Source organism: Kogia breviceps, chromosome 5 (assembly GCF_026419965.1).
Source record: "Kogia breviceps isolate mKogBre1 chromosome 5, mKogBre1 haplotype 1, whole genome shotgun sequence".
NCBI classification, from domain to species: Eukaryota; Metazoa; Chordata; class Mammalia; order Artiodactyla; family Physeteridae; genus Kogia; species Kogia breviceps.
In genome coordinates this window covers 64,783,058-64,809,517 of record NC_081314.1, presented here as the reverse complement: position 1 = coordinate 64,809,517, position 26,460 = coordinate 64,783,058, and the positions used below count along the sequence as shown (strand labels likewise).

At 37.1% G+C, this 26,460-nt stretch overlaps 2 long non-coding RNA genes across 15 annotated transcripts in view; one reads left to right on the top strand and one right to left on the bottom strand.

Annotated features, from left to right (window-relative positions):
• Window positions 1-26,460, bottom strand: part of LOC136794244 (uncharacterized) — a 692,340-nt gene that overhangs the window by 67,541 nt on the left and 598,339 nt on the right. The gene's annotated exons all lie outside the window — the stretch shown is intronic.
• Window positions 1-26,460, top strand: part of LOC136794245 (uncharacterized) — a 165,880-nt gene that overhangs the window by 24,593 nt on the left and 114,827 nt on the right. For all 3 annotated transcript variants that reach the window (XR_010840692.1, XR_010840690.1, XR_010840691.1), the window contains exon 2: window positions 23,189-23,237. This is a non-coding gene — a long non-coding RNA (uncharacterized lncRNA). The remainder of the gene's footprint in view (window positions 1-23,188; window positions 23,238-26,460) is intronic.

Sequence of the window (26,460 nt, the reverse complement as noted above, 5' to 3'; positions counted from 1 at the left end):
GTTCTTTGGATAAGTACTCAGAAGTGAAATAACTGAGTCACATGGTAGTTCTATTCTTAATTTTTTGAAGAATCCATACTGCTTTCCATAGTGGCTGCACCAACTTCCAGTCCCACCAACACTGTACGGAGGTTCCCTTTTCTTCACATTCTCTCCAATATTTGTTATTTCTTGTCTTTTTGATAATAGCCATTCTAATAGGTGTGAGGTGATATCTCATTGTGGTTTTGACTTTTCACTTCTCTAATAATTAGTGATGTTGAGCATCTTTTCATGTGCCTGTTGGCCATCTGTATGTCTTCTTTGGAAAAACTATCTATTCGGATCCTCTGCCCATTAAAAAAATTTGTTGTTGTTGTTGAGTTGTTTGAGATTTTTTGGTTTTTTTTTTTTTTTGCAGTATGCGGGCCTCTCACTGTTGTGGCCTCTCCCGTTGTGGAGCACAGGCTCCAGATGCGCAGGCCCAGCGGCCATGGCTCATGGGCCCAGCCGCTCCGTGGCATGTGGGATCCTACTGGACCAGGGCACGACCCCGTGTCCCCTGCATCGGCAGGCGGGCTCTCAACCACTGCGCCACCAGGGAAGCCCTGAGGTTTTTTTTTTTTTTTGAGAATTTTAAAAATTTTAATACAGTTCAAATCAGTGTGCGTGATTCATTTCAGCTCCTTCACTGCCAAACCTGGGGGCAGCGACTGCTTCAGCTTCTCTGCCTTCTCTTTGTCAGTGATGACCAAGGTGTAAAGGTACCTGCTACATCGAACTTTAAACTTCACATTATCCTTATTTTTCTTGATCTTGACCGCTATCAGAGACCAGAATTAACAATTACATTGTATCACAGAAGAGAGAGGGCGCGTGGTCCACCTGCTTCATAGTCCTGCAGGAAGTGGCACGTGTGACAGCTGCGCTTGCCTCCCTCCACCTTCCCTATTTGGCGTCCTTTCGCCTGGCTGTGAGCAGAAAGTCCTTGATTTCCTCAATTTTGCGAGGCATTGCGACGAGGCGCGGAGAGCGCCGGCAGAACCTCTGATCCAGGCCCGGGGTCCCTAGACGTCACGCGGCCGTGGATTACCAAGCATTGTCCCGCACTCCCCACGTAGAGCCCGGGAAACACTCACCCTGAGTTTTTTTTTTTTTTTTTTTTTTTTGCGGTACGCGGGCCTCTCACTGTTGTGGCCTCTCCCGTTGCGGAGCACAGGCTCCGGACGCACAGGCTCAGCGGCCATGGCTCACGGGCCCAGCCGCTCCGCGGCATGTGGGATCTTCCCGGACCGGGGCACGAACCCGTGTCTCCTGCATCTGCAGGCGGACTCTCAACCACTGCGCCACCAGGGAAGCCCCTGAGTTTTTTATATATTTTGAATATTAGCCCTTTATCTGATATATCATTTGCAAATTATTCTCCCATTCAGTAGGTTGACTGTTTGTTTTGATGATGGTTTCCCTTGCTGTGCAGAAGCTTTTTAGTTTGATATAGTCCCATTTGTTTATTTTTGCTTTTGTTGAGCTTGTTTTTGGACGCAGGTCCACAAAAGCACCGCTAAGACCCATGTCAGTGAAATTACTACCTATTTTTTTTCTAGGAGTTTTATGGTTTCACAGCTTACGTTCAAGTCTTTAATCTATTTTGAGTTAATTTTTGTGTATGGTGTAAGATAGTGGTTGAGTTTCATTCTTTTGCTTGTGGATGTCCAGTTTCCCAACACCATTTATTGAAGAGATTATTCTTTCTCCATTGTATGTTCTTTGCTCCTTTGTCATAAATTAATTGTCCATATATGTGTGGGTTTATTTCTGGGCTCTCAGTTCTGTTACATTGGTATGTGTGTTTGTTTTTGTGCCGGTACCATAACTGTTTTGATTACTATAGCTTTGTAGTATAGTTTGAAATGAGGGACCGTGATACCTCTGGCTTTGTTCTTCTTTCTCAAGATTGTTTTGGCTATTTGGGAACTTTTGTAGTTCCACAGAAATTTTACAATCATTTGTTCTAGTTCTGTGAAATATGCCATTGGAATTTTGATAGAGATTTCATTGATTCTATAGTTTGCTTTGAGTAGTATGGACATTTTAATAATATTAATTATTCCAATCCATAAACATGGAATATCTTTCCATTTCTTTGTGTTTTCTTCAGTTTCTTTCAGTAGTATCTCATAGGTTTCAATGTACATGTCTTTCACCTTCTTGGTGAAATTTATTCCTGGTATTTTATCCTGTTTGACGCAATCGTAAGTGAGATTGTTTTCTTAATTTCTCTTTCTGATAGCTCATTATTAGTGTATAGAAATGCAACAGATTTCTGTATATTAATTTTGTGTTCTGCAACTTTACTGAATTCATTTATTAGTTCTAACAGTTTTTTGGTGGAGTCTTTATGGTTCTCTATATACAGTATCATGTCATCTGCAAATAATGACAGTTCTGATTTGGATGCCTTTTATTTTTTTTTTTCTTGCCTAGTTGCTCTGGCTAGAACTTCCTATACTATGTTCAATAAACATAGTGAGAGTGGGCATAACTTGTCTTGTTCCTGATCTCAGGAAAAAGACTTCAGCTTTTCACCATTGAGTATGGTGTTAGCTGTGTGTTTGTCATATATGGCCTTTGTTATGTTGAGGCACATTCTCTTTATAACCACTCTGTTGAGAGTTTAAATCATAAATGGATGTTGATTTTTGTCAGAAACTTTTTCTTCTGCATCTATGGAGATGATCATATGATTTTTATACTTCATTTTGTTAATATGATATATCATGTTTATTGATTTATGGATGTTGAGCCATCTTTGCATGCCTGGAATAAATCCCACTTGATCACAGTGTATGATCCTTTTAATGTATTGTTGAATTCAGTTTACTAATGTGTGTTGTTGAGGATTTTTGCCATCTGTGTTCATCAAGGATATTGGGCATCAGGCCTACTTTTAAGTTGCTTATACTTATTAAAAACAAACTGCTATTATATATATGAATATGTTAATCCCAATCTCCAAATTTATCCCCCCCCCCCACCTTTTTGTCTTTGGTAACCATAAGTTTGTTTTCTATATCTGTGACTCTATTTCTGTTTTATAAATAAGTTCATTTGTACCATTTTTTTTAGATTCCCCATATAAGTGATATCGTATGATATTTGTTTTTCTCTGTCTGACTTACTTCACTTAGTATGATAATCTCTAGGTCCACTACTATATATGAAATAGATAACCAACAAGGACCGACTGTATAGCACAGGGAGCTCTACTCAATATTCTGTAATAACCTATATGGGAAAAGAATCTAAAAAAGAATGTATGTATGTACATGTGATGCATTTTTGCATCACTGCAAAAAAAAAACTGATGCATTTTGCTGTACACCTGATGAAACTAACACAACATTATAAATCAACTATATTACAGTAAGAAAAAGTAAAAACAAAACAAAACAAAAACCAAACTGCTTATAATTGTTTCTTATAAGTTATTTTGCCAGTCAAAATTTGGTAAGGATTATATAAGTATGAATGAGATTCATAAAAATTTTTTTTTTTTTTCAAATTAGCTTTTTGAAATATGATTAAGTATAAGATTTAGGTTTCATTTCTCTTCACTTTACAGGACTTAATTTCCCCGTAAACCAAAAGAAATACCACTTTACAGGCTATTGTCATAAGAGAATTGCATCTTGATGATTTAATTTACAAATATACAAAAACCCATAGAGTTCTAATAAATAAAAAATTTTGTTGTTCAATATATATATGTGATAAGTAGACAACAGAGGACTGTTTCTGTGGGATATTAGAATTTTCAACAGTAAATTTGCTCTCACCACTTCATCTCATGTTAGCATATTTATGTTCCTTTCCCCAACTCCCCCCACCCTGTCTCAACACATGAGGTACAACACTCACTGATTATTTCTACTCTGTGTTAGACATCTGAAAGTGTGTGGTCTTGCAAAACTGTGAGGCAGATTGGAATTCTTTATAGCATAAAGTTAGTGACATGTAGTTGCTTCAAATCATATCCACTATTCTGGTAACCAAAAGAAATGCAGTGAAATAATAAAGGTTGTTTCCTTGTTTATGAATAATTAAAGGTTCCCCCAAAACATTTCTAGTTATTATTAGAAAATAATTTCTCTCGTTCAGCAGAGGAATTTGGGTTTGCAAAGTGTATATTGTTTTCCTGAAGGCCTATTGCTTGTGAAACATGTACACATACCTGCATAAGAGCATATGTCCTTTAATTGTTAAAAAGAATCATGGAAGCAAAGACAGAAATTTACTTCATCAGATTAACAGTGATGAGAACAGTTTAGCTATTCAACATGTTCTTGATGTTCTATTTTTTTTAGATATAAATTTTATTTATTTATCTTTGGCTGCGTTGGGTCTTTGTAGCTGTGCATGGGCTTTCTCTAGTTGTGGCGAGCGGGGGCTGCTCTTTGTTGCGGTGCGCAGGCTTCTCATTGAGGTGGCTTCTCTTGTTGCGGAGCATGGGCTCTAGACACGCAGGCTCAGTAGTTGTGGCTCGCGGGCTCTAGAGTGCAGGCTCAATACTTGTGGCGCATGGGCTTAGTTGCTCCGTGGCATGTGGGATCTTCTCGGACCAGGGCTCGAACCTGTGTCCCCTGCATTGGCAGGTGGATTCTTAACCATTGTGCTACCAGGGAAGTCCTTCATGTTCTATTTGTGATTATAGTGTTCGTCCATCTTTGTAGTCCAGGTATTCCCCAGGAAGGGGCCTCACCAGTATCTCCTTCCTGTGATTTACTCAGGCTTGAATGGAATGTACCTCAACTAGCCATTCATGTTTTCTGTTTATTTTCTCATTTGGGGACTACTCTCCATCCCTGCCTTTGGTTGTCTCAGGTGGAGAGCATCTTAGTTCTAAAGTATAATTAATGTCTCTCATGTGCAAAGGAGGCACTCGAGGATGAAGTTACTCTCACCTCATTCTCCCTATTATCCTCTCACTGCTGTTACTTTTTGAAAACCATCCTCTCTGTCACCTTTCACCAAAGTATGCTTTACTAGTTTGGGGAGATTTTTGATTGTATATCTCAACTCAAATAAAAGGAGCAAATATGCAAGTGAATCCTAACAGGGACTGTCCAATCATTTTCTCACAAGTTTTAAGCAATGTGTTTCTCTAGACTCTAAAAATAGAGTACGTATCACAAAACAGCTTATATCCAGTAAACTATCATTTAATCCAACCATAAATTATGGAACCTTGTTAAAAGCACTCCTCCTGTATTTTCCTCTTTCTGGGCCAAGTAGGGTGTGCATGTACAGGAAGAAGATGGGGACATGAGGAAGAGGGGAGTCTTTCCGTACTCTGTTCTTACACACTGAGCCTACTGAACAGGAGTTACTCATGAGTGTGGAGAGAAGAAGTAATCTATGTCTGAGAATTTTTTTAATGTAAAGTTAAATTGTATCCAGCTGCTCCAGCTGTTTTCATTTCGCATTTAAATGTTTACTATTTTACTGAAAGGGTAAAGCAGCTATTGAGTATTGCATGTATCATTCTGAAAAAGGAACTTTCTCTGTCCTTAATAGCTAGAGTACCAGAACTGTCCAGGAGGTCAGAGACCAAGACTATTTTATTCAACACTGAATTTCCAGAATCCAACCTGGTACTTGATACCTTGTAGGTGCTCAGTATATATTTAAGAGAATGAAGAATAATCATTGCTCTCCTAGTTGATAAAATAAATAATGATGCCTACATTGCAAGTTTGTAACATTGTGAAAAGCAAAAGATTAAGTTGCATTTCTTTGTGTTTGTGTAGGTATATGTATTATAAACAATATAATTAAAGCCTTTTAATTGTTGATTTGCTTATTTTATTTTTTTACTAAATTTTAAGATCTTGGAATCTGAGAAAATTTATAAGACAAATATTTATAGTGGTTTTTCTGTTGCAGGGCAGTTTGAAAGGTACATGAATTATAATGTTTTATTTTTTGAGGCCTTGTCCATATCAATTGTTTTGATCTAATTGACCAGACTATTTCCTAAACAGTTGACCCTTGAACAATGCAGGGTTAGGGATGCCACCGCCCTTGCACAGTCAAAAATCCAGGTATAACTTATAGTGGTCCCTTCTGTACATGGTTCCTCTGTATCTGTGGTTCCTTGGTATCTGTGGTTCCAAATTTGAGGATTCAACTAACTGCGGATTGTGTAGTACTATACTGTTTACTATTGAAAAAAATCTGCCTGTAAGTAGACCCATGCAGTTCAAACCCATGTTGTTCAAGGGTCAACTGTAGTTCAAAATTCAAAACAGAAAGGTTTCCTCCCATCCTTGACCCCTAGCCACCTAATCCCCCTCCTCACAGTTGATGTTGTTAGTTTCTTGCATAGTTTTCCAGAAAGAATTTATGTTTTTAAAATTCAACAGCTAATTTAAATCTATCTCTTTATGGAACTTTCTATATCAATTATATAGAGGTTATTCATTCTTTTTTTGTGGCTTCATGTTCTGTTGCATGAATCTACTACAATTTAAAGAATTCCTTATTAATGAACATTTAAGTTATTGCCAATATTTTAGTGTTATAGACAATGATGACATGAGTAAATTTGTAAAAAATGTCATTCTACACACAGGTTTTTCCTTAGAATAAATTCCTTGATGTAGAATTGTTATATTAAAATATATGTATTTATAATTTTGATAAATATTTTCCAAATTGCCTAAAGGATAGGTTTCAGTGATTTTTTTCTTAACAATTTGCCTGACTCAAACTATTCTATAGGCTGATTTTTAATATTCTGTAGTCACACCATAGAAAATTGAATCCTACAGTCCTTAGGTGGAATAAGCAACCATGTTGATGGTGCAATTTAAGGAGCATTGAGTGTCCCACAGTCAAAATATCTGAAAGTCAGCAGCCTGTCATAATGTTATTTGGGGCAGTCCTTTCTATATGATAATCATACCCAACGCTTTATTTTTTTTTTGGTTATAGTAATTAGTTACTAGTATTCATACCTTGATAAACTATAAAATGTCTCTCCAAAACTTTTGTTTTTCTTGTGTATATTTCCACCTTATCTACTGAAAGAGTGAAATGACAGCCCATGGCCTTTTTACTATAATAACCTGTGGAAAATCCAAGTTGCACAGAATATTGATATCACTATGAAGGGTGGGAGGGGGAGCAAGGGAGGAAAGGAGGGAAAGAGAAACTTAATTCTTCACAGGTTTGTTTTTTTTTGGTTAAAATGCCATGGAAAGTTCTAGATTTTGATGGAGATGTCATTGTAAATCTGCACAGTCATTGTTTGTGACTTGTTTCTGCTGACGGAGTTAGTTTTGTCTGGACAGATGAATGTCATTCTGAAAAAAAGAGTATTGTTCTCTGTGGACACATGCTGATACCCCCCCCCCCACCCCGCCCTAAAACACTGAAATTAAACAGCAGAGCAGAATGCAGGCTCCACTAAAGAGTTGACAGTTAACTTAAAATTGATAATTTCTCTTTAGACTAAATAGTATGGTTGTAAATTGTGGTCATCTAGGAAGGATTTTTTTTTCCCTAAGGTTTACGGTATTTGTTAGCTCTTTTTCTTTGAAGAAGGTTGGTAATACCTCAGGAAAGTCATACACCACCTCAGAGGGTATGGGTGGAATGTGAATGAGGGGTGCAAGGAGAGTAAGGTAAGAGCAGGTGCAGCAGAAAGGAATTTCTGTATAAAAATGTTAGGAACAGTTTTAAATTAGTCGGGTTGCAGATGAGAAATTAAGCATCATGGAAAACTCAAGAACATGAGCAAATATACAAGGCTTTGGATAGAATGAGATTATGAATTGAAGACTACTTTTCACTGCTAATTTCTATCACTAAATTCTAGTAAGTCAGTGAAAAAACATATTTTTTCCTTTCTTCTTGATAGTCTGTGTATGTTTGTTGTCAAATATGAAAAATAAAACTGTGATAGAAGAAGAAAGCTTTTGAGATCTGTGATTTTGGTTTAGGTAAAGCTGCCCTACAAGCAGTTTCTTGTTGGGTCAACAAGCCTTGTGTGTTTTGGCATGGAACTGACAGTGCTAATGCCTAATCCATTCAGAATAACCCTTTCAGGGATGTTGAGATATCCAGGCAATAAATTGACAGCAATAGAGGAGGATAAAATGTTAGGAGAACTAAATCAACCATTAAGAAAAGTTGCAAAAACTGGATTCGCTGGTTTGTAGACTTGCGATTTTCTTTCTAGATGGTTATTGGAATTTCTGTTATAACTTTCAGAGAATTGCTTTCTCTTGGGATAGTAATACACACTTTTATCAGCAAGGAAGCATGGTATAATGGAAAGTGTGGAACTTGGAAACCAGGCAGATCTGAGATTGAGTATCATCTCTGCCACTTTTTAGCTGTATAAATTTAGACAAATTACTTCACATCTCCAAACCTGTTTCCTCACTTGTGATATGGAGGACAATAGTTGTAACTTGTAGTCTTTATAGGGACTAAATAGGGTCATTTACATTAACCATCTTCCACAATGCCTGAACTGTCAATATAATAGGACTCCTTAAGAGCTAGTCCTCCCTCAGCTGTCTTCTTCCTGACTCCAGAGATATAGGCAATTGAAGTTTTAATAAGTATGTATGTATATGTGTTCCAGAAGGGATTTAAGGTGGTTGTAATTCGGTGATTGGACCCAATGGTTTCCTAATAAAATTTGAGAATGAGGAAGTTATTTTTCCTTTTTCATGAGAGACATTTAAAGGCTAATAACATTTACTTTTTCTTTCTTCCTTTCTGTGCATTATATTTGATGATCTTTGGGATAAGTGGTCTAACAACATATTGGCAAATTGCACAACAGTGTACTAAGTGTCAGTAATGGTAAATTTTATGTGTATCATATCACAATAAAAAAGAGGAAAGAAAATTATAGAAATATTGTTCTTCCTTAAAAAATATTCACAAAGCCAGTAGTTGGATAAATAGCATTTATTCATCCACTGCTTTATAGTTAAAGCACACAGCTGAAACAAATTTTTAAAAAATGGCTGAAGAGTTTGGATTGTGAAGAATTTCTTTAAAAACTCATTTATTCCAAAGGTGTTTATCACAGAATTATTTATAATAATGAAAAGATTGAAAGCAATCTAAATGGCTGAATGGCAGAGTTAGGACTATATCCTAGGTCTTTCTGACTCAGTTGTCAGTGTTCTTTCAATGTCACTATACTGCTTCTCTACTTAAATTACAACTTTCTTCTCAACTCAGGATCATAATGATGAACATCAGTTATTTTACTGTGATGTAGAACAGTGGCATCTTTAGAGGCTATAGTTTTATAGGCCACAGAGACTATGCTTTGGGATTCTTCTGTCTATCCTCTAATAATGAGGCTATCAGGTTTTCTGCTGCTTATGAGTGTGCCAGGCCCATTATATTTTCTGATATGCAACTTTTATTTCTAGAGAGCGTGGCTGGCATTAGTTAAATGAATGTGTTAATGGATTACATTTCATGGAAGATTGAGTAAACTCTGAGGGAAGTTTTGAGGGGATTCTCTTTTTTCTCTTTTTAGGCATATGAATGTTAATGGTGTGCTTTGCCACTCAGAAGCTCAATTCTAGGCTGTAGTCCATATAGATGAGCTTGCTGAGTAAGTCAGATGAGGTATGTTTTTAAATACTTTACCAAAGTCCTATCAAGATGTAACAGTGGGCAGATTTTATAAATATACTTATCAAACATTGTTAAATGCAGAAAAGTAATGTTTGTCCATATCTCCTTACTCACCACTACCTCTGCTCCAAATCTTATTTTTATCCTTTCTTGCCTTTAGGTAGGGTGACTATACATCTGTTTTCCAGGACTATCCTGGGTTAATAATTTTTATAATTATACATAATTAATAATTATTAATAGCACTGCTTTAATTGTTAAAAGAGTTAGAAGTGATAAGGTACCTGATTACTCTACCTTCATGGCAGTGCTGATTGTGTTGGACTCCCTCTGTGTGGGTCTGTTCATTGGAACGCCAGACACTTTGAACTTTAAGATCTTGGCATTCAAGAGTAATTGTCAAGACTTTTTCCTTGCCCTCTTGTTTCTTAGAATCTGTTAGGCTGTGAGATACTTTTTTTTTTTTTTTTTTTTTTTTTACCAGATATAAGACAAGCTTAGGTTCAAATTGGTCTAGATGGAATGAGTGGAATGGAGACCATGTGTACATGATACCAGTTATCCTAATGAAAACTCACTTATGAAGGGGGTAATTCCATACATTGGGTCCCACTTAGCACATCTTCCAATTGAGAAAGTAGAACTGCATTGTCTTGCTACAATGCCTTCAAGTTTTCCTCCTGATACCCACTTTAACTTGATTTCACTAAAAAAAAAAGGAATAAAATAATAAGAGAGAAGAGAAAAGTGGTAGAGGTGTTTGATAAGATCATGGTTTGGTTGAAGGTTCATGTTTGATGGTGATTTTTTTTTTTTTTTTTTTTTGCGGTAATGCGGGCCTCTCACTGCTGTGGCCTCTCCCGTTGCGGAGCACAGGCTCCGCACACGCAGGCCTAGCGGCCATGGCTCATGGGCTTAGTTGCTCCGCGGCATGTGGGATCTTCCCGGACTGGGGCACGAACCAGTGTCTCCTGCATCGGCAGGCGGACTCTCAACCACTGCGCCACCAGGGAAGCCCTGATGGTGATTTTGTCTCAAAAACTACACCCCTGGAAGTGACAAGTGCAGATTTCATTGTATTGGTCTGGCAGGCTCAGCCCACTGCACTAGGGATCCCCTAGATAAGTACATTGTCTGGAAAAAAGTACGACTAACCTTACAGGATGCTTTTTGAAAAATGGAGACAGTAGGTTTAAAGTAGCTTGCTTTGTTCATCCTTTTTGTCAAAAAAAAATCATATTAGCTTGCTCAAAAATATTTATTCCAATGTGCTTTAAAACAGTACCTGAACTTCTAGGTAATTAGACAATAGAGAGATATCATTTTTATCTCTCCACTTTATCTCTCCACTATCAGTTTTTGATCAGTGGAAAAGGGCAGCTGAATTTTCATATTCTAACTTACACAGCATCTATTTATGGGAACGTGTTCTTTAGGCAAAGCCATAGGGAGTCTCAAAACACTTCATTTAAAATAATTACCTTTGCTAAAATAATAATCTTCACTGCTCTAAAACACTATCTTATCTTAGAATTATCTTAGAATTATTTAGTTTAATTACTTTAAAAAGTGCAATATGTGTTCCTTGCTGAAAAATCAGAAAGTATAGTTACATAAAAAGAAAGTAGAAAAGACCCATCCGTCTAGAGACCACCATTTTAAGTTTCTCTCTCCCTATTAGATTTTTACATTTATTTATATAAATGTGACTGCTTCACATTTATATTCTTATTATTCTATTCACATTATATATTATTCTTCAACTTCCCTTTTTCATATTAGTATTTCACTAATATCTTTCTGTGTCAGTACATACAGATCTTCTAAAAGTTCCAGATTTGGAGTGAGGCAGTTATATGTTTTTTGGCCACTTAACCTAAGTCTTAGCCCTATCATGTTTAAAATGAGAATTCTAATTATAGCTACATCAAAGCATTGTTGAAAGGAGTGAATGAGATATTGTGTTTAACTTAGAGTTTTGCCAGTGGAACTCAGCAGAGGTTAATTTTAATACTATCCATCTTAACAGCTATATAGTATTCCATTATACGGAAGCACAATGATCTATTGAACCATTTACTTACTGATGGACATTTAGTGTCCCCCCTTTTATGTGCAATTATAAACACAAAATGCCACACTGAACATCCTTTTACACACATAATTGACAATGTATACAATTATTTCCTTGGCATAAACTCTTGTAAATGGAATTGCTGGGGTACAGGGTGTCTGCATTTTAAATGTACATGTTAATGGATTTCTCTCTAAGAGATGCTGTAGCCATTTGAACTCCCCCAACCATTTTTCTTTCAGTTTTTCTTAGTGTTATTTGCTATATAGAAGTTTGTTGCTGTTATTTTGTCATAAAGTTAAAGCTGTCAGAAATTTCCTTTATAGTTTCTGGCTTTTACTTAACCTTAGCAAGGTTAAATAAATATTTTCATATAATTCCTTTTAGTAATTTTATAGCTTAAAAAAGTCACAGCTAAGAAACATAAGAAATATATTTTTGCTCTGCCTATTTTCTCCCCTTTGGGGTTTGGAAAGTGATTTAGACTACAGAAAACTACACTGTAAGAGTGAACATCATCATAACTGGAGACCCAGGGGATACAGATTCCTAGAACACACACTAATTATGGAAGCTTTACGGTATACTTTGCCATCTGGTAGAAAAAGACCTTCCTCAAATTTCTTAACATTTTTTAGACTATTATCACACATTTATTCTTCCAAGTAAACTTTAGAATTACTCTCTAAGGTTAAAAATGGTATTAGGGTTCTTATTTTGTTTATATTAAATTAATACATTTATTTGGAAAGAATCTGTATATCATTTTGAGTCTTCTCAATCAGAAAAATGGTATATCTTTCCATTTAAAAAAATCTTCTCTTGTGTTCTTTAGTAGAGTTTTAGAGTTGTATTTATACATATCTTTCTCTTTTCCCAATATTATTTTGTTCCCATTTAAAAAAAGGTTTGATTGAAATATTAACTATAATAAATGTTCCCAGAGTGAAATGGTTTTACACACACACACACACACACACGTACACACACGTACACACACACACATACAGTTATTGTGCTAAGTAGGGCTAGCAGAAGTCATTAGAACTTTATCTCATAGTCATTGGAAAAAAGCTGTTTCTAGGTCCTTTCACCATTGGAATAGAGTTCAAAATTCTGTGTCCCATGGGAAAATAGATATTGTTTAATATCTTGGCTATCTTTAACATTCATTTATGTGAAAATATTGGTTTCAAGTCACTTGTAAATAATAGACCTTCTCTTAATGATCTTTCTTTAATCAGAGGAGATTTGGAATAGTATTATTAATATGTAATTAGCCATATTAAAGATATTCCCATGAGACGAATTGATTAATGTCTCAGTATTTTATTGTATCACATATATATTACAGAAAAGCAACAAATGCTACTTGTGGGTTATGGCATTATCAATGTGACTTCATTTCTTATTTATAAAATTTAATATTTTCTAAAATATTTCAAAAATTTTTCAAAATACCACCAGAACATAAATCTCCTTATCCCACATTTCATCCTTCTTCCCAAGGATGAATGAGACTCTAATACCACCAAATCTCAAGATGGTTCCCTGTATTCTTGATGTTGCTATTGTTTCTTATCATCATGAGTAAAATTACAAAGTCCATATTCTTTCTGGAGACCCACTGTGGAACTAAGGTCACCGTAGATTCAACAAATCCTTATTCTAAGAGTATGTAGAGACTAAGTTATAGTTCTGTCCAGGACCTGGATATCCAGAGTTGATTGGAACACCTGGTAGTATTTTTCTGACTAGGGACTGAATTGCTTCTCTCTTAACTAGGGTTGTTTGGAGCCTCATAGGTAGTGTGTCTGGCTAGGAGAGGCTGCCCTTGGATAACCATGGACTCCCTGAACCTTATGGTGACTTCAGATACTTTATTTGAATGGGATCAGAATTCACAGCAGCCTAGAAATCACTGCAAACTGAGGCCAAACTAAAGCAAGTTGGAAATCCAAGAGAATAGTCAATAGAAAGGTCATTGTTTGGAACTTCTAGCAACTCTCAAAGGTTCGATTGGCTCCTGTTTGCTGGTTCATGGGCCCTCCTGGGAAATCTTTAAGAATTAACATGGTTTTAAAGAGGTGGTGAAGTTGAGATAAAAATGTCAATAAGAGGAGCAAAACAGAAAGTGAGGCGCATTAGGAATTAAATTTGATTTTTTTTTTTTTGTCTCTCACTATGAATTTAAAATTGGGAGTTACTAACTATTTAGTGAATTTCAAGAATAATCCAGGTATTAGGGATTTGAAGGAGATACAGTTTCTCTTGCTTATTATGGAGTTCAATTCAAGTTCTGTTAAATCTAAAAAAATCAATGTAAAGTATATGTATTATGTGACAGTTCCATCTAAAGTATCTTGTATAGAATATAGGGCAAATACAATGGAGCGGCCAAGCACATGTAATTTACCCCACAAATCTAAAGCACTTGCACATTGATTTTTTTGCAGTTTTTTAGCCCCCAGTCACTGAATAGAGAAAAAATAGCTTACTTTCATAGTGTGGTGATACTTATGGCTACAAAACATTCATCTTAGTGCCCTCTAATTGAGGACTATCTTTTTGTTACCTTTCTTGATAGGCTTTTTTAGGTCATTTAAAAAATACTTGTCTTCTCTAAAATGTTATGACAAGAAAATAAAATGGTTTTTAAAATGTTCTGATTTGTTGATGAATTTTGCCCCTAAAATTACATTATACTAGTGTTGTTTTTAATGCTTTAATATTTCCAAATGCAATTATCTTGAAATAACTATGAATAGAAAATTGTATATAACTGAAAAGACAGGCTTTCATAATGTATTAAAGTACCTAATTTAGTAACTAAGGATGAAAAGGATACACAAAAACCATTTTTAAGACTGTAATTATAAGTTAAGTCACTATTAAAATGACATGCATATATATTTCCAGTTTAAAATAATTAAAGCTTTTTCCCCCCAAATTTTTTCACTCACAAGAGGAGACAGTTGTGAACTTACGAGTTCAGATATACACAAAAATGTTCCATGGGTTTACCTACCATAAATAACAAAAAAGGATCTATCTGTATTGTTTAGAGCAGTATAACCAAGTGATATTTGATTCCCTGCACCTCACCACCTTCACCAAATGCACATTTGCTTACATTTTAACCAGGGTAGCCAACTGTGAAATACAGTCAGATTAATATTTGAAAATCCGAATAATAATAGTAGAGCGACAATGCTTAAACATAACCAAGCCTTAGGGAACTTGTATGTCTCTAGCTGTAGCTGCCCCCTCCCATTTTATTTACTCATAAGTATCATTAATACCAAAGATATATAACCTTTGGTGCCAATATGTCACTTTCTCTCTTCAAGTCTTTAGTAGTTGCATGCTTATCTATTTCAGTCAAATGTATTTCTTATCAAAAAAAGAGTGAGAGACCTGACAATACAGTGTTATCGAATTTTTTCAGCTGAGACCCACATGTCATTCAGCATTCAGACATGCTTGCGCTTGATTGATGGATGGGTTTGTGACAAATAAAACTAGGATCAACAGCTTTGCACCTTTTCCTCCATCAGAGACCAGAGTAAAGCATAACTCTATAACAATAGTGGGATTAGGGATGCATTAGCTCTCCATCGACCAAAACCATCCAGTCCCATCAATACTTTGCACGTAATAACCTGAAGCTATGATAAGGAAACAAAAGAAGGAGAAAAGGGGCAGGAGAAAACAAATCAATAAAAGAAGGGAATGTCTGAAAGATGTACTGTCCAAATGAAGAATTTTTTCCTGCATTGCTGGGCTAATGTCCCTGAATGTGGAAACAATACCTCACCCAGAGTTTTGATGGGGGAGCAGATTGGCACTTTGTTTAAACACAGGTTTGGCATCTGCAGATTGATATTAAGACTAGTTTTTTTTTTTTTTTCAGGGCAAAAGAAGCATTATGGTATTTACTGTTAACCTGTGTCCCTAAAATTGCTCTTAAAGAAAAGGGGTGTTTTCACCTGGATGATTGAGACGCTATAGGGCCAGTTCGGGGATAATTGGAACACGCTCCTGTGTGTACACAGTTTTAATGTCCAGATGCTTAGCAGAGTCACAAACATTCCCTTAAATATGGGTTAGTATGAAGAATCTTAATTAACCAATTTACCAAGATTCACACAAAGCATTTTTTTTCTCTTACCAGACGCAGACTAATGCCCCTTTTATGAAAACTGATACCTGTCCTAGAAGAGTCTTACTTTTCTAGGTAGTTTTTTTTGTAAAATCTTTCCACATAAAAATGTATCTTCATTCTCAATTCATAGAATATTTTGATGATAATTTCATCATTTTCCCCATAAACAATGGACCGTTAAGCTTATTTATTCAGGTTTTTTGTTCCTTTTCTTTAGAGAGCTTTTGATTTTTGTTATTACCTATCATATTTGTCCTAATTTACAATTTATTCTAATTGGCCATTGAGTGGGCCAGTATGGTTTTCACCTGGTGAGGATGAACATTAGTGATATTTGTTCAGAAGAAGAGGTGTGAAAGGAGGAAAAGCCCAAGTTCTAATTGTGGAGCCACTGATCTTGGGAAAGGCACTTCATCATTTTGCTTCAGTTTTCACACTTAGAATAAGAAGAGAATTATATTGTCTAATTCATCATTATCATCATCGACACCATCATTATTAATATTATCATTATTCTACATTGACGTGCTGTAGTGCTTCATTTTTTTAAAGTTTGCAAAGTGTTGAGAAGAAAACATCATTTAGTTTCATTCTCTTTTTCTAGTTCTGTGGGAAGATGGATGTCCATTTCCTTTATTTTATTTTATTTATTTATTTATTTATTTATTTATTTTTTTTGTGATATGCGGGCCTCTCACTGTTGTGGCCTCTCCCGTTGCGAAGCACAGGCTCCGGACGCGCAGGCCCAGCGGCCATGGCTCACGGGCCCACCCGCTCCGCAGCATGTGGGATCCTCCCGGACCGGGGCACGAACCCGTGTCCCCTGCATCGGCAGGCAGACTCTCAACCACTGTGCCACCAGGGAAGCCCATTTCCTTTATTTTAGGAAAAGTAGAAGGAAAAGAGAGAAACTGCCCCATATACAAACAAATGTGTACAAAATTCTTAGGATAGTTGAAGTTGCTTCTAAACTATAGACCAGGGAATCCAAGAGATTAGAAGAATTTCCAGAATAAAAAAAAAATTTAGGGATGTTCTACTGTCTTATTTGTAGAATAAATTCTAGTTTTATTCCTTGAGCTCAAATCTTATTTCAGGCAGTAAAAGTCAATTATGTGTGGTTATGAAATCCACTGTATGTGTAAAGGCAGATTTTGGCTTGTATTATTGAAGGTCGTGGGTATAGTAGTCAGGAAATGCAGTGGTGTTTCTCTAATTATAAAGAGAACAACTGCATTTTAATTATGATTTTAGAAATTGTCTTTGGGCCTAAAATAGTTAAAATTATTAAAGCCACATATATCTGACATTACAGGTCATATAGCATTTTTTATATATATCATCATAGCTGACACTTTCTCTGAAAATTTCTGTCTGAACTGAAAACCTTTTAGGTAACAAGCCTGATTAAAGGCGTATGGTTCACTTTTTTGGACCCCAAATTTGACCTATTTTATAATTGGTAAAATCCAGTGGGTATTTTCTTTCAGATCCTAATACAAGGCCAATCTTGGGGCACTCCAAGTAAGTGATTTTGTGGGGCACCTCTGCTGAAGATGAATGAGCCCCCAACATCCAATTCTGATATCTGTGACTGGGTTTGTTTCATCCTCAATAAGACCACTCACTACTTGCACATCTGTTCCCTTAAAATTTAAAGCAGATGCTGGCCTCGAACTCTAGCCATCTTTATAACCATATAGAGGAAGAGTGCCAGGGTTTTCCAGAGGCCCAGTGTCTTAATATAAAAGGACATTAATAAGCCCAGTCTATGTTTTAATATAAGTGGGAGCATGACCTCTGCTACTGTTATAAAATATATAGTATGTGGCTGATTGATATATTTTCTTTACTACATAGTCAACTTTCAAGCTTTCTATGAAAGCTTTTTAAAGCACTCTTACATCTATGACACTCTACAGAACTGTCTAATTTGGTTCCATCTAAGATTCCGTAAGTGAAGATGCAAGGTTCACATATATATGCATGTATATGAACTCAAGCAGGACAAAGCAATCCCCCCTACTTGGCAGGTATATATGTAAATCTTGGATGATGTTTGAATATTTGTTACTATATTATTTATTTCCTTTGTATATGTCTTCCAGGACAGAGTAAATTCCTAGAGAAAATGTTTGTGTCTTGTCCAGGACTCATTGTACACAACCAAATATAGTGCATGTAGGCATTCTAGAAATATTAATTATATGGAAAGGAATATACAAATGTATTCATGAGGATAAATATACACACATTTCTAATGGGATTAAAAATCACAAATAATTATAATGTTTTTGGACAATTCATACTAAAAAGCAAAGCATGCAGCACAATGTTAAATGGAAAAGTCTATTTCTCTGTCATTCTAGAACTTAGTAACAGCCCAAAGACAAAGTATATGATGATAACTAGAGTCATCATTATAAAATTTATACCAGGGCTTCCCTGGTGGCGCAGTGGTTGAGAATCCGCCTGCCGATGCAGGAGACACGGGTTCGTGCCCTGGTCCGGGAAGATCCCACATGCCGCGGAGCAACTAAGCCCATGAGCCATAGCCGCTAGGCCTGCGCGTCCGGAGCCTGTGCTCCGCAACGGGAGAGGCCACAACAGTGAGAGGCCCGCATACCGCAAAAAAAAAAAAAAAAAATTTATACCAGTTTGCTTAATTGAAACTATGTATACTAACTCAGGTTATATCTGAATATAAACATAACATATTAAAGCCTAATGTAAAACATTGTGACTAGAATGTAAAATATAAAGTAGATATTCTCAAAAATTGAAAAGGTTTTTCTTCTCCTTTTTGCCAAGTGTCACATCTCTTCCTGGTTTCTTTCAAATTCAGAAAGGATGAGAGATACTCTAAAACTAGGCTCATCTAACTAGTGCTTGCCTGCCTGCCACCTGTTTTCCTAAGTAAAACTTCACTGTAACATAGCCATGCCCATTTTTTAATGGATTTTCTATGACTGATTTTGTATTACAAGAGCTGAGTTGAGTAGCTAGGACAGATACTATATGTTATAGGTTGAAATGTGTTCTTCCCTCCCCACCAAACCCATATGTTGAAGTCCTAACCCCCAGTATTTCAGAACGTGACCTTATTTGGGGAAATAGGGTCATTGCATATGTAATCATTTAAATTAGGATGGAGTCACATTGGAGGAGAATGGGCCCCAATCCAATATGACTGGTATCCTTATAAAAAGGGGAAATTTGGACAGAAACATGAACACAGGAAGAACACCACGTGAAGATGACAGCGGAGATAAGGGTAATGCAGCCAAGGAATGCCAAAGATTGCCAGCAAACCACCAAAAGCCAGGGATAAGACATGAGACAGATTCTTGCAGCCCTCTGAAGGAACCAACCCTGTGGACACCTTGATCTTAACTTCTAGCCTCCAGAATTGTGAGACAACACTTTTCTGTTGTTTAAGCCACCCAGTTTGTGGTACTTTGTTACAGCTGCCCTAGCAAACTAATATACTGTATAACTCACAAAGCCTATAATATTTACTAATGGCTATTTACAGAAAAAGTTTGCCCACTCCTCCTGTAAGACTCTGGCTTAATCTCGGTGGAATTAGAAGTAAGAATTAGTCATAGGTGACTTGATGGTGGAATATGGATCACTGTCCTGAGGGCTTTTTGCTGGCTTCAGAAAAGATTAGAAATGATGCTTGTTGATTTTGCTTGTAGACATATTTTAAAACACACACACACACACACACACACACATACATAGGTTCAAGTCTCTGACTGTCCTAACTTTCTATGAGGAAGTATCTATAGAATAGTGAAGAAATTGACTAAATGATTAAAAATTAATTTACCCTGAATCTGTGAGGTCAAAAAGGGTAATTTGACTGGATTTAGACTTTTCAGATCTGAATGCTGTTCATCTTAGCTGTTTGCTAAGGCCCAACTTCGGTCTTAGCAAAACACTGCCTGGTAGTTTGAAGCTCCTGAACAATCAAAAACCTTTTTATGAGAAATGTCAATGATTTGTCAGTGGAACACAAACATGTGGTTTACATTTCCTTTGAAATGTGCATGAGGTTAGAATTAAAGAACTGGTTGCTTGGCGAAGGTCACCATTTGGCAAGAGGATGCTTGGTTTTGCTGATCCCATCCCTATTTGGAAAGCAGGTGGAGACATTTTGTCTACCTCAAAAAACATCTCAGTCCTTTAGTTTGTAATGAATGATCAAAAAGGAGAAGCCAATTTTGGATCCTAAGGGGAAAAATCATCAAGTGCTTAAGGATTAAAAATACTTTATATAATTCAAGATAGAATATCTACGCCTTTTTCCTCAGAATCAATACTTACTTTCAAACATGTTATTGACCCATGACCAAAATGACAAAAGAAACTAAGTTAAAGGAAGATCCCTGGAGAGTTTTCTTGTCCTAGAGAGAGAGGCTTTGTGGCAATTAGAATAGGTGTTCTCTAGACTCTGGTTCCTCAAAGTGAGGTCTGCAGACCAGCAGCATCAGCATCACCTAGAAGCCTGTTAGAAACACAAAATCTCAACCTGTACCTTGGACCTAACAGACGGGTCCTCATTTTAACAAGATCTCCAGGTGATTCATAAGCACATTAAAATTTGGGAAGCAATGGTCTTTTGTTTCTGAAATGTTGAAACATAGACCAGTGAGACAAGTTTTAACCACTTCTCCATTCCCACTGCATGATATAAAAGTGTTTACAGTTTGGATTTTCTCTCTCCCAGGCCCTTTCCCTCATCCTTGAGGTCCTTGTTAGAGAATTGGGCTCTTATCATGTGTCAGTAACTTTTCTAATTGCTTTACATATATTAAATTATTTAATCCTTGAAACAAACTTACGAAGTAGCACTGTTAACCTCCAAATTTGACAGATGAGGAAACTGAGGCACACAGGAATAACTTGCCCAAAGTTAGACAGCTTGTACATGATGAAGCCTGGGTTCAAACAAAGTCACTAATCACTACACTGAATTGCATCTCAGTACAATGTAGACTGTGAAAACCCTGTTCTAAGTAGTATCCATGAAAACTAATAGTAAGGAAGGCACCATTTCACAGAAATGACAAAGGAGTCCTAAAATATATTGCAAGTAAGAGAGGCATCTTGGGTCATGAACTATTTTTTTTTTGAACTTAAAAAGTATAGTTATTTTTAATATTTTTGTACTACCATCTGTATTTTTTCCTTTTATTATTTTTAAATTGAAGTAGATTTACAATGTTGTGTAAATTTCTGCTGTACAGCAAAGTGATTCAGTTATACATATACATTCTTTTTTTTTTTTTTTTTTGCGGTACGTGGGCCTCTCACTGTTGTGGCCTCTCCCGTTGTGGAGCACAGGCTCCAGACGCGCAGGCTCAGCGGCCATGGCTCACGGGCCCAGCCGCTCCGCGGCATGTGGGATCTTCCCGGACCGGGGCACGAACCCGTGTCCCCTGCATTGGCAGGTGGACTCTCAACCACTGTGCCACCAAGGAAGCCCTACATTCTTTTTTTAAATATTCTTTTCCATTATGGTTTATCATAGGATACTGAGTATAGTTCTCTCTGCTATACAGTAGGACCTTGTTGTTTATCCACTCTATATATAAAAGCTCACATCTGCTAACCCCAACCTCTTACTCCATCCCTTCCTCAACCCCCTCCCCCTTGGCAACTACCAGTCTGTCCTCTATGTCTGTAATTCTGTTTCTGTTTCATAGATAGGTTCATTTGTGTCATATTTTAGATTTCACATGTAAGTGATATCACATGGTATTTATCTTTCTCTTTCTGACTTCACTTAGTATGATAATCTCTAGTTGCACCCTTGTTGCTGCAAACTGCATTATTTCGTTCTTTTTTATGGTCGAGTAGTAGTTCACTGTATATATGTACCACATCTTCTTTATCCATTCATCTGTTGATGGACATTTAGGTTGTTTCCATGTCTTGGCTATTGTGAATAGTGCTGCTGTGAACATAAGGGTACATGTACCTTTTTGAATTATAGTTTTGTCTAGATATATGCACAGGAGTGGGATTGCTGGATCATATGGTAATTCTGTTTTTAGTTTTTTGAGGAACCTCCATACTGTTTTCCACAGTGGCTGCACCAACTTACATTCCCACCAACAGTGTAGGAGAATTCCCTTTTTGCCACACTCTCTCTGGCGTTTGTTATTTGTGAACTTTTAAATGATGGCCATTCTGACCGGCATGAAGTGGTACCTCATTGTAGTTTTGATTTGCATTTCTCTGATCGTTAGTGATGTTGAGCATCTTATGAACTATTATACTTCAGTAGAATAGAATCAGCCCAAAATCAGTAGGTAGAATCCTAACATGTGTTAAAAATAGAGGCAGAGAGTATAACTTACAGAGTTCATGCTGCTCACAATTCCAAGTAAATTTATTTTGACAGATTGGAAAAACCTGGTCTTATATTCATTTCAGTTATACTGCTGCAGATGTAATTCTGTCTTCATATTGTTCCTGTAAAATGCCAAGTCCCTAATCCTTTGGTTTGTCTGAATGTATTTGGATACCCTGAGGGTACTTTATGGCATGGTACTCAGGGTTCATTTTGTGAGACTGTTCTATGGAACTCGTTCCCACCATATTCTAGGCTTACATGGCTACAGAGGGCTCAGAAGTTCTTCTGGGTCATTTTCCAGTGAAATCAAGGAGCTGCGGCCTTGGTTTAATCAGTTTTCTCTGTCCAAGTCCTTGCTCTATTCAGTAAAATCATTCCACCCTCTGTGTGCCCCCCAAAAGAAATGATATCACATACATGTTAATGGAAACCCATCCACAAACTCATTGCCTCCCTCAATGAAATTAATTTCAAATATTAGCAAGCAGATAGGGGTATATTTGTATGTGTTTGGGAGGGTTCTCCCATTGTATTCTAAGCTGTTCTGGTCATGTGAGAAGTAGGGGTAGAGGGGATTGCTTGAGGAGGTTAGCGGATCTACTTTCTGCTCTCCTGAGGAGGATAAGCTTCCTGTTTATTCTCTGAGGTCTGCTTGTCCTCAGCACAATTCAGCATCACTGGGAGATGTAAAGTGGTGGTGTAGTACAAAGAGCACTGCATTAGGATTTTGAAGACCCAATCCCAACGATGTCACTTACTAGCTATGTAAATTTGGGTGAGTTATTTTGACCATACTGGAAACAGGGGTTAATGTTTCTTACCTAAGGATATTTGTGAGAATTAAATGAGGTCACTTGTGTGAAAGCCCCAGCATGATGCCTGCTACACTGTAAGTACTCAGTATGTGTTCATTTTTTCCCCTTTCTTGCAGCTGCCATCTTAGGACTCGGGGTCCATTCAAGCGTAAGTTGACACAACTGGTGAGTTCTCCCCTCTGTCCTCCACCCCTTTAATTCATCCCCTCAGTCTCCCCCTCCAAGATTCCTGGAGAACATAGAGCCCATTTTCAGTGTACTGCTCTGGCTTTGGTTTCTCCTTACCCCAGTTCCTGTAGTATGACCCTTATAACTGACATCAGTCCCGTGGCCAGGAGTCTCAGCTGCCTTGAGTCCTGCACTCCCAGCAAGCTGGGCAGGAGCTAGATGATCAGTAGAGAGCTAAACCAGTGAGGACCAAAGAACTTGGGTGCTAATGACTTGGGTTCTATGCATGTATGTGTTTTAGGGAGAAACTATTGATTATTAATAATAAAACATAACAATGAGGCTCTGAGAAGTTAAGTAACTTGCTTAAAGTAATACAGAGAAAATGTATTACTGTGGCAGAGAAAATGCTGTGTATTCACCACACTATTTTTTCTGGCAGAGAATGCTGCCAGAATTCAAATAGTGTGTATTCACCACACTATTTTTTCTAACTGGGCAAGTAGGAAGTTGGTATTTACCAGCCTCCCTTGTAATTCGGTTCGAGTCGTGTGACTGTGTTTTAGCTAATGGAATTGGATGGAAGTGACATAAGTCATTTCTAGGACTGGTTCCATCCACATTCTGCTTTCCCTACAAGGATGACTGTGGAAAACATGCATTAGATAGCAGAGCTACAGGATAAAGGAAGGCCACCCAGCCCTTATGAGACATGAGCAAGAATGAATCTTATCAAAGATTTTGGGGGTTAATTGAGTGTCAGACTGGGTTTTGGAGCCAAGTTGTTGGGACACCAAAATTCTAACACACTGTGCTGTAGTCTCTTGATATTGACACTAATGACAGACATTAGAGAGTGAACAAAATTTGAACAGAGAGAAAGAGAAAAGCTAAAAATGTGCTTTGGTTATGAAAAAATAATACTGATTACAATTATTTAAGTGAATTACCACATAATTACCACTCAAAAAATAATGACTAACTATTGGTAAGCTTTTATTTCATTTCAGAGTTTATTCTCTATTTTTTTTTTTTTTTTTTTTTTTTTTTTTTTTGTGGAGCACAGGCTCCGGATGCACAGGCCTAGTGGCCATGGCTCACGGGCTTAGTTGCTCCGCGGCATGTGGGATCTTCCCGGACCAGGGCACGAACCCGTGTCTCCTGCATCGGCAGGCGGATTCTCAACCACTGCGCCACCAGGGAAGCCCCTATTCTCTATATTTAAATGTGTGATCAATAAGTTAAAAGCCATGCCCAGTCTCAGTGCTTAGAGATACTTGCTTGATGGCCATAGTTGTTCTAGGCACAATAGTCATGTTCACAAGTATAAAAAATTAGAATAATATAGGTTACAAGTGAACGAATGTTAGAAGGAGGCCATCCATTTTAAAATTCTTAATCATAATGGGTACAGGTTAACCTATATTATACTGAATTTTAAGCCACAACAAGATATTATACGGACACCCCAGAGGCTGTTGGAAGCAACCTCAGACTTATTTGATTTTTTTTGTAATCATGTGTTTGCTGATAGGTAGACTAGTTTTATCAGTTGGGTCACATGATTACAAATACCTCAAAGGCACTGTTTGTGTGTTATATGTTTTATATAATATATAAACATATATTTATATATAAGCCTTTAATAGAATTATAACAGTCACCTTCTTGAAAAGTAAATTGATTAGAATATTCCCTTTTAGTATCAGAAAACTCAGACCTTTTAAAGGAACTTAAACACAAGAAGGGTGTATTTTCAATAATAGCAAACTTACAAAGCATTCTCTATAGACAGCTCTCATTTCATTTTCACAACAACCCTAGGAGGAAATGGAGGCCACAGAGAGGTTAAGTAACTTGTCCAATGTTACACAGCTTGTAAACAGAAGAGCCAAGATTTGAACTCAGCCAGTCTAGCTCAAAATCTATGCTCTTTAACCATTCTGTGCCTGCTGCCGCCTCTCTCCAACACTGCTATAGTGCTAACCACGGGCCAGGAGCTGGTGAAGCATGCTCACTCTTTACTCCTCTTTTTGTCTGCAGACAGCTTAATCTGACAAATCAGTGTGGACTTTCACAAACCTTTATTCTGATCATATTTCAGATTTATATACCCTTAGGGTCAATATCTTGCTGCCAGAGAAATTAGAGGAAATTTGATGAACAATTCAGTAGGCAGACTATTCCAACACTAGGATTTTGCAAAGAAACTAACTTCCAGTTTTGGCAAGCAAAAATTATGACTAGGGCTTCCTTGGTGGCGCGGTGGTTGAGAGTCCACCTGCCGATGCAGGGGACACGGGTTCGTGCCCCGGTCCGGGAAGATCTCACATGCTGCAGAGCGGCTTGACCCGTGAGCCATGGCCGCTGAGCCTGCGCGTCGGGAGCCTGTGCTCCGCAACGGGAGGGGCCACAACAGTGAGAGGCCCGCGTACCGCAAAAAAAAAAAAAAATTATGACTAAAGGACAGGAAAATGCCAGAGATTATGAAAAATCATACTGTACAACATTAATGGGTATTATTTTTTGAGAGTCTTCTGTGGGCCAGGTTCTAGGTTTTATATCATTATTTATATCTCAGAACAACTCTATGAATTATATATTACTTGGTTGAATCTCAAACGTTATAGATTGTAAATTCCACAATTTATGTACTAGTAAGAAAGAAAAAAACTTTACTATTTAAACCAAGACAAATCATCAGTTCTAAGATGTATTCTGATATCAGAGATGTTAAAATGTGAAAGAATATGCATCTTAACTCTGATGAAATATGATATAAATCCCCACATTACAGATGAGGAAACAGACTTCATGAGGTTAAGTTGCCAAAGATCACATATGGTTAGGCAGGGGTAGACCCAGGGCTGACATTCATGTGGGTCTAAATTGAAGCCCATGCTCTTAACCATTTGATGGTGTGTGTCTCAGTTTGTGTTTATGCCTCAGGAAGTGAAATTAAATATCTCTTTGTTATTAAGTTGATCATCAGTATGCTGCAGACTGGTAACTTAAATCTCAAGGTGACTTTTCAAGATCTAATCACTCAATAAGGCCAAATAGGCCAAGAAATAGAAACCAATCTCTCCCTCATTTACAGCTACGTAGACAGCGTCAACATTACAGCTTTCAAGTGATAATTTCTGTCTCTTGTCCTGGAATCATCATTTTAGCTTATAATGAAAAAGAACATTTTTTTATACAAAATCAGATCTTTATT